Source organism: Manacus candei, unplaced genomic scaffold (genome assembly GCF_025592945.1).
Source record: "Manacus candei isolate 608988 ecotype Guabito, Panama unplaced genomic scaffold, ASM2559294v1 h1tg000023l, whole genome shotgun sequence".
NCBI lineage: Eukaryota > Metazoa > Chordata > Aves > Passeriformes > Pipridae > Manacus > Manacus candei.
Genome location: NW_026138071.1, coordinates 14,349,366 through 14,358,935, shown reverse-complemented (window position 1 = coordinate 14,358,935; position 9,570 = coordinate 14,349,366).

Sequence of the window (9,570 nt, the reverse complement as noted above, 5' to 3'; positions counted from 1 at the left end):
AAAGAAACAGTCAATTTGTCAAAACCAGCCTTGTTTGAAATATATGCAACACAAACTGCAGAAACTTCTTGTGTTACAGAGGAAAATAAGTGCTGAACAGGAAAGGTTAGCTCTTATCACAGACATCATTTAAACCCATCTTTTATAGTGCCATAGGTACACACTTTACACCCTTTACAGGGTTATAAAAAGTCAAGGTACTTACCCTAGTGGGTTTACAACCCCCAACCATGAGCTTAAGTACTTTGATGGATCAGGCCCTTAACAAGAACAAACTCACAGTGAGACAAAGTAAGAAGATGTGAGGTCATTAAACTGGAAGCAATGGTATTGTATATATACCCTGAGCGAGAGAGGGTCTCTGCCCCAGAAGCCCGCACTGGGGGACAGTCCTGCAGTACTCCAGTTGCTCCAGACACATCTTTTATTTTCAAGGATCTTTTTGCTATTGAACAGCTAAGAGGCTTCTTGGAAGAGCATGTGTCAAAATGTAAAGGAAGAAGTTTGTTCTGTAAATAGGGGAACACCTAGCTCAAGCAGAAGGTTAAGTACTGCAGAAGTAGAAAAACTAAGCTTAGCTGAAAAGGGAAGAAGCTACTAAAATAACATATTTAGTGCTTTTTCAGATATTAGTGGACAGAACTATTGCAGATCCAGTATAATTTTTCATGGAGAAGACTGCAAAATTGAAAACAGTAATTTTGTACAGTTTCCAAAGGGAAAAAAATGGATATTTTTTACCTGTGCTTCCAAACACAATAAAATTCTTTTCAGTCATGATCTCTGTCCTCCAATCAGTTTTTCAGTCAAAAAAAAATAATTTAAAAAAAAAGAGTGAAGGGGAAAGTTAATAATCAGGGAGCAAGACATGTTCCCCGTGTGCCATGACACCCACAGCATGAATCGTGTGCTGCCCAGCCATTCTCCAAACTGTCCAAATAACATTCAAACAGCAAATGGACTTTTCAAGGATGTGCTCTCAAGCCAGACCTGTGGCTCTTCAATTTCATCCTTCTGAAACCAAAATACCAATAGCAGAAATATCTGTTTCTTGGTCAAGTTCATAACTCAGCAATGAACAGCAAAGATATAAATATTTGGGTGAAATTATTTCACAACTGTTTTCTCCAGCTGGCAATTAATTTCTCAGGTAACACCTTGAAAACCATAAGAATGTTGGGTTTTTTATTATATAGTTGTATAATACAATGGGACTGATCTGTGATGGAGATATCCACATGTACCTGATAAATCTAAGTGAAGAATAAAAGTAACTACAATCTTCACTATACAGCACTTTGGGCATCCAAAACCTACATGTCACCAGTCCCTCAGGCTATCACCACCATGACAGCAGAGAATACAGGACTGTTAGAGCAGCCTCTTCCACTAAAATACAGAAAAGAAACAAAGTAGGAAAACTAGCATAATCCAATCATGTGCACTGCATTTCATACCGCCAGAACAAAAAGTGTTTTCAATCACAGCACATGAATGATGGATATCCATATTGGACCTTGTCCAGAGTCCTGGATCTGCCTACAGAGCCATTAACCAATTTGCTAGTTGAAACCATAGCTACTGCAGTAAAGTAGAACCTTAATTCAAAGCAAATAAATTCCCAAATCCTCTGGCTATGAGTCCCAGAGGGGACTCTATCTTAAAACAGAAGAGATCTAGTGACTAGATTTTTAAGTCATACATTGAGGAACAGGAGAGTGAAATGGCTAGCTGTCCAACCAGCTCTTCCTCCTGAATACTCCTGCTTTTGCAGGTACCTGATCTTCTCTAAAATATGAAACTTATGTACATCTCAACTATTCACTGCTTTGAAAACATATTACTTAACACAAATGCAATGCAGAGACTGTAATGGTCGTAGCATAAGTAGTAAAGACCATTCATACATGATTGGAACAGCTTACCAAAGAAGCTGGCCAGTTACCTGGAAACCAAGAGCAGAGGAAAAATCTTAATGTTCTGTCTGACTGGCAGCCCAGTGTATGACTGAACCTCCTACATCATGTCAAATTGTTCCAGGTCATCGGGGGGCAAGAAAAATGTCCTATTCCTAGCCATAGTCTTGCAACATGCATGGACTGTTTAGTCCTCAGGGCAGGCCTAAAAGATAGGTCTGCAAAGCTCCAACTGTTGCTCTTCAGAATTTAAGACATATTGACAGTATCAAGTGCTTCAGTAAGATTCTTCTCATTAAATTAAGGTGATGATGAATAGTTTGATAGCTGCAGTTAGGGAAACATGGTGTAAATCCATCTTTTCTGCATTGTGTGAAGGTTGGCACAGACGCATCAAAGAGGGTGTCAGGTTGCATGACATTGTTGACACTTAGTGCAGTGCACAAGATGAACACTAATTTCAACTTGTGGCAAACTTGCGGGGCTTTGAAACATGAGAGTGAGTTACACAAGGAAAGAAAGAGACAGCAACTGCTGGGAAAAGAGCACTATAAGAAGAGCACACAATAAAGCAAAGTATCTCCAAATGTTTTAGCATCATGTGTGGGACCAAATTCAACACTGGAAGCTTGTGGAGCTCTGTTATAGTACATGTTGATTATCACAGACCTGTTACTCTTATTTTCCAGAGCAGCTGAATGACATATTGATGTTAATTGTTGGTTTGCTGAAGTGTCCAAGAGGCCTAACACTTCCAGCACATTCATTAAATGATGCAGAAAGATTTTCAGGTGGTTTGTATTCCAAAGAAAGTGCAGAATTTCACAGAAGTGGACAATTTAGAAAAACTAAAATAAAAGATCCTTACGAGTGATAGCCACTAGAGGAAATTCATATGGTGAATGAAAAGCAGAAAGAAAACAGATTTAATATCTCTTTGCCAGCAGAGCACTCTAACTTCAAACCTTAATTAAACTAAATGCATGACTGAATTAAATATATTGTTCTGAATGATCCTCCAGGTCAATGAAATTATTAACTGATTGATCTGCAAACTAGGACAGGTGATGAATCAACCCAAATTTACTCAGTTTTCACACACACACCACCCCCACCCTGTGTAATTTGTTCTCGACAAACTGGTTAAGTAGATAAAAATGAGTAAGTCATTGTGCTGATAGTCTGTGAAAGTGCTCCTTGTATTTGTGTTAGTAGTGCTTAGATGTTTCTCAGATTAATGCCAATATCTTTTTTCCATGTATATTTTTTGGATTTTAGGGCCAGGTGGGGAACTGGGGGGGAGTGTAAATGACTGCAAGAAAATAAGTGGATCCCAGATGTTTTATTCAGGCAACCTAACCTGTAAACTTCAAATAGGGGATGGTTGCAGGGCAAATATCCTGGATTTCAGCATTCCAGAGATTAATAGCTCATTCAGTTAGTTTCCATTCAGAGATTCAGAAGCTCTTTCAGAAAATCAAATATTGTATGATGATACTTTTAATCATGAATCAAGTCAAAAAGAAATTCAAGTAAGCCCCCAAACCAAATATTCCTACACACCCTGAAAAGGGATGAGACACAAAGGAGAGCTAAATCTATATTTCCAATATTTCCATTGCTTTTCTGCTAACCACAATTATGTTTCTGTAATCAAATAGAAGGTGAAAGAAAACATATAGCAATGCCTGATGCCATAAATAATGCATGAGTGGCTGTCTGAAACAGTGAAAACCAGTTAACAAACAGGCCAGTTTTGTGAAATGTAGTTCTGTAATGCTGCCAAAGACAACGTCTGCCTAGATTATCTGTGCTGTAAGGGTTGGCTGTGTAAACTAAAGTCACCTGGGGACACATTAAATTGTACTCTTGAAGGTCTTAAAAATGTTCAAATGCTTTAGATCATAAATCAGCATCTTTTGATCACCTACTTTCTTAGTCTCTGAGCCTGTTAAGTTTCAAAGGTAAGCAGGGATTGGAAAATGAAAGAGCTTTTAAGTAAGGCATAGGCCAGAAATGATGACTTTTTTGAGTTTTGTTCTTCCCTGTGGATTGACTTAAAATGACAATTAATTAGGGAGCATTGTAAAATGCAACTAGTGGTGTAATTATCTAGACTGAGGTTTAAGGCCGCTGGGGTCACTTACAATCTCATATTTATTTTCAAAATGACAGAGTGATTTAAAGATCTGTATTTTATTTTCAAAAGTGACTCTTTCCCATAATGAGATTTAGGTTCCAAGATCTCTTATGAAAACATACTTACGCACTTTACAGCATTTTAGGATACATAAATGTAGGTTTCATATCTTTACAGCAAAGTAAATTTAGATGCCAAAATGCCTTCAAATATTTGACTCTACCTAGCTCTTGAGACCAGAAATTTGAGCTCACAAGCCACTTCTTTTTTAAGGGTTTTCCCCCACTTCACATCTTTCTAATAGGACTAATTTCCAATTAAAACCATCATGAATCAGTAGAATTCTTTGGGTGCATTAACACAGCTAAATAAGTTCAAGTTTTAACATCCTACAAATTTTACTTTGTAGGAAAATGCAACAAAGAAACACTCCTTATGTTGTCTTTGCAGGATAACCAGTCAATCATCTGCTTAGCAAAACCTAGTTAATAATACTGCTTGTCTATTGAGGCAAGGGATGGTACATCTATACAGGACACTGAACATGAGTTCGAGCTAGAGGAAAGCCAGTGCTCAGCCATTGACAACTTATAATAAATGTGGCACAGCAAAGGGGAAAGTTGTAACTCCTGTCACTTCCTGGTGGTATCAAAAGCCTGCTGGTCCCTGTGGACAAACCTGCCCGCGTGGGCAGAGCCCTCCACCCCGTATCCTGCAGGGTGTCGTTTGATAAAGGTTTAGCGATGAAATCAGAACAGAAGTAGAGGACACAAGTGGTGAGGGAGTGTACATTGCAGGCATCTGAGCAGATATGAGTCACAGGGCAAGGACCGGGGAGGGGGCTGCTCCGCAGGCCCTGCATCTCTCTACAGACAGGACACACTGCAAACACCGCTGATGGGAGACCTGGTTGGGTAAATCATCTGGATTTCACCTACAAGTACTGAATGACTAGCCCTACTCGTAACACCCTAAAGAATGTTGCAAGATGTATGAAATATATGATGAAAAACTAGCCATATACCAAAAACAAAAGCTGCTTGGCCCCTGGAAAAATGACAATTTACTCACCGGGAGAAAAAAAGAAAGCCTTAAAAGCATATTCACTCCTATACTTTGCTTTGCTTAACACTCAGGTTAAGTATAGTAAGTACAGGGGGTTTTCCTTCTTTCTTTCTCTTTTTTTTTTTTTTTAATATGTTTTTGGGAGTTTTTTGTGCCAAATTGGAAGAGACCCATAAGGATCATTCAGTCCAACTCCTGGCCCTGCACAGGACCATCCCCAAGAGTCACACCATGTGCCTGAGAGTGTCATCCAAATGATGCTTGTACTCTGTCAGGCTTGGTGCTGTGACCACTTCCCTGGGAGCCTGTTGCAGTGCCCAACCACCCTCTGGGTGAAGAACTTTTTTCTAATATCCAACCCAAACCTCCCCTGACACAACTTCAGGCCATTTCCTTGGATCCTGTAACTGGTCACCACAGAGAACAGATCAGTGCCTGCCCCTCCTCTGCCCTCACAAGGAAGTTGTAGGCTGCAATGAGGTCTCCCCTCAGTCTCCTCTTCTCCAGGCTCAGCAGACTGTAGTTCTCTGGGTTTTTGCTGTTAGACCATAAACTTTTGAATGTTTCTTGAAAGCAGTGTTTTTAGCGGTTAAGTTAGAAACAAAATAGAAGTGCATGCTTTTTCTGGGAAACTCATAAAAACTGATCTCACATTAGTGAGGGTTTCAGAAATTGGCCCTGCTCTTTGGTGTGTGTACATAAACTGCCTCTTGGTGAAAAGGGCTGTGTGACATTTAGCTAAATGAGATTGATTGCATTAGATTATACAGATTCAATTAAATCATCTGTTATTCTGAAAGCAACGAATTCACACTGTTCATTAGGAATGTGAAAAACGGATGTTGTATCTGCCTTCCTTTGTAACTTGCTCTGTTACAGTCTACCATGACATGCTGAGCTGTAGCATATTACATTGTTTTGGATTACATCAAATACTAAAATTCATCTTTATCTATTCTGTTTTTCTTTGGAGATTTAAGCCCTTCCATAATACTGTTGCAAAGCCTCCAGAATGCTAAGGAGGCAGATCTGTTTCATTGGTTTTCCTTAGCTACCATTCTTTGCACCTGGAAGCAACAATTTCAAAAGAAAACTATTGTTCCAACCACCACTAAAAACAACATTTCAGAAATCAGAGAAGATCCATACAATTACTCTCTCATTCCAATCCAAACTGCTTTGATCAACTCCCCCAGCTGCCAGCGTGGGGACCAAAAGGAGCAAATAATTGTCATTTAGTCAGCAGTACATCATCCTTGGTAATACTGATGATATCAATGCAAACCAAAGCCTACAAGGCCATAGAAGGGTAGAAGGGGAGGGAGACCTTGACTTTACTCCTGCAGCAAACTGACCAGTACCAGAATTTACTCCCTGTGGTGGATCTTGGAGACTTTTGCAACCATGCAATGATTCAAGAGATACCCATTATTAAAAAGAAAATACGATTATTTTTTCTGATTCAAAATCACCTTCCATATCCAGTAGACACAATGGGCTAAAATTACCTATGATGGAAATTTATTAATCATTTAAAGGAAAAATATATCTTCTGTTTGTCTTTCAGAGTCATATAAGTGATCCTTCAGGGGGAATTGCAGCTAATATGCTTCTGTCTGCTGCAGAATGCACAGGGTCCAATCAGCGTCTGCTCAGAGGCTTAACTTGAATCTTAGAAATAAGTGTTTCTTTATACTGTAGATAAAGTAATTGCTGGTGCTTAGATAAGGAAGGTGATTGTAGCTGTGACCGAGCATACTGCTGGTAGCTCTTTAGTAAGCAGTAAGAAAGACAGCATCCCTCTTTCATCTTGGGTAAGGTCTACACTTATTTTCTTGATGATGGTAACAATAATTTTGGGCTCCTGTGGCATTTCAGTGTCATTCTCCAAAGAGGAAAACAGTTAACTCTATGCTTTGATGGTAGTATTTAAGTCTGTATTATTAATTTAAATCTGCCTGACTGTGGATTGCCACACACAGCTAGCTTTAGGATGCATGCTGAATCAGGCTCCAACGAGTACACAGGCGGAGTTCCCTTCTTATTTGCAGCTTTAATGTAGTCAATTAAAATGTGATGAAATGATAAATGACATGCATGCCTTTTGTTTACTTTTCTATGAAAATAAAACAGCTTGAATTTATGAATCAGATGATCCTTCTAGGAATTAGGTAACTCAGTCTTTAAATCAAATCTTGATCATATTTTTAGAGCAATGAATATAAATTATTAATCTATCTTTTTTCTTTTTTTTCTTTTTTTTCTTCCTTTTTTTTTTAACCCAGTTCCTTAGAATAAATGCTCAGTATAGTAAAATGGAGTTCTGATGTTTAGAGCCCTGGTGTATATCAACTCTTACTACCTTTTCATATAACGTGAAGTGCAGCAATCATTCTGTGGTGTCAAAAACTGTTTGGGCTGCAAGACAGATGGGACTTTCAAAATGAAATGTACCTATGACTGTTTGCTACCATATATATAAAACATCTCATTTAGTATCATCTGTGATTTTCCAAGAGGAAAATGTTACCACAAGTAATTTATCTCAGTCCTACAGTTCAGATTATTGAATGACCACGTCCAAACAGGTCTAGCAATTGTGTTTCTAGGGGTTTCTTTTAATTAAACTTTGGCATTTTGTCTAATTTATCATGAACACTTTCATGCTCTTTTAAAAACATACAATTAATATAGCTATCTTGTAACACAGTAACAGTTTCTTTTTATTTCAGATTTTGGTAGTGGGTGGTTTTTGCAAATCTTAGTTTAACAAGGGATTACGTGTAACTTAAAACCCTGGAGTCAAGTTCATCAATGTAATACATAGGGCACACACAAAAGTGCAAGAATATGTATTTCAATATGTGAAAACTCAAGAAAGTCTTTGATCAATAGGAGAAGTGTTTGATCCCCAACAGGTGGTTAAAGCTCAGAGAAGGGAAGACAAGGGTTATTGCCTTGGAAATCAATCTGGAAGCAGAATTTTTCAGAGCTAGTCACCTGAGTGAATCTTCTGTATCCCTTCGCACGGCAGCTTCAGGAAGCAACGATGCTGTTAACTCTATAATGGAGTAAGCAAGGGAGTTTTATATCTACAAAGTGGAAAAGAGACATTTACTCATTCTAGGAGAAAATGGACTTTTCTTTTTGTGTTTTGGGTAACAAGAAATACATTTGCAATAATGAGGACTGGGTGACATGGAATAAATTTTAAGCTTTAAATTTGTTTTAATTTAAGCAAAGGTTATTTATGATAAAGTTAAATTCTTTTTCTGTGTGCTAATTTGTTTTAAAAACTATTCACTTACTGATCTTTTGCAGACTATAAAGAAGGTTTGCTAAAGGACATGGCTACAATGTCTGATTCTTAGGCATGGGAGACATGGGAGTCTTAAACACCAAGCAGAATACTTGGAGTTTATAGAAGCATATAGTAAGCATATAAATAATAAAAGGGTTTGTAATGTATTCCCTATACTGCAGTTTGTATGAAAATTCCTGCAGTGCTTTTTTATGCATAATAGATTTTGTCATGTTTAGAAGTATTTTAATGAATTACTATTGTCCTCTGTAAAATAGAGATTTTACTCTTTTTAAATTGTCTTTTACCTTCTGTGTTCTCTTCTCCCCATGTTCTTCTTTCTGGAGTTACCAGTTTTGTATTTCAGGATGTAATTTGTTCTGTATTTTTTGTATTTAAACAGAAGTTTAAACACATTTTTTCACATCCTTTTTTAATTATTGTGTGAAGCTTTCTATCTTTGCATTTCCCCTTAGAATTTTAAATGCAATAATCCAACAAATGATGGACAATCCTAACTAAACCGCCTTTTTATCACTCTTAGAGCAGAAAAGGGTCTGACTATAAAAGTATCTTTGCTATTACTGAGGTGAAAAAAATCTTCCTGGAAGATACCTAAGAGAAAAAGAACAGCAGTCCTAAGGAGCTAATTAAGAAACATGTCCTACTCTCTATCTCCAACTGTCAGCTCCAGCCGCTTTTGCTCACGGAAAGCCACGCTCCAATTACAGCAGGAGCACCAGCGTGCCAGCAGTGCCAGCACTGCATGCACAAGGTAAGGCATCACTTTGAGAGCAGTGGGTGAAGAGTGGGGCACTGAGAGCCCTGTTCCCAGGTCTGTCAGTAGTTTACTGGTACAAAACTACCATTTATACCAGTTGTAGAGGGCTGGAGCTGAAACAACAAGCCAAGCATCAGGGGAAAAATATCCATTTACAAATTACAGTTGCCAGTAGTAGGGAAATAGATTCTCAAATATTGATTAAAAGATGGAAATAATGTTTTAGAGCCAAAGAACAAGAACAATACTGCTTTTTTACATCTTTGTGGTGCAAGTTGTTCTAACTACCATTTTGGAAGAGTATTTTACAACGGTTAAGCCACAACCAAACTTCGCAAAAATCAAAATAATTTCAGGCCCAGTTAGT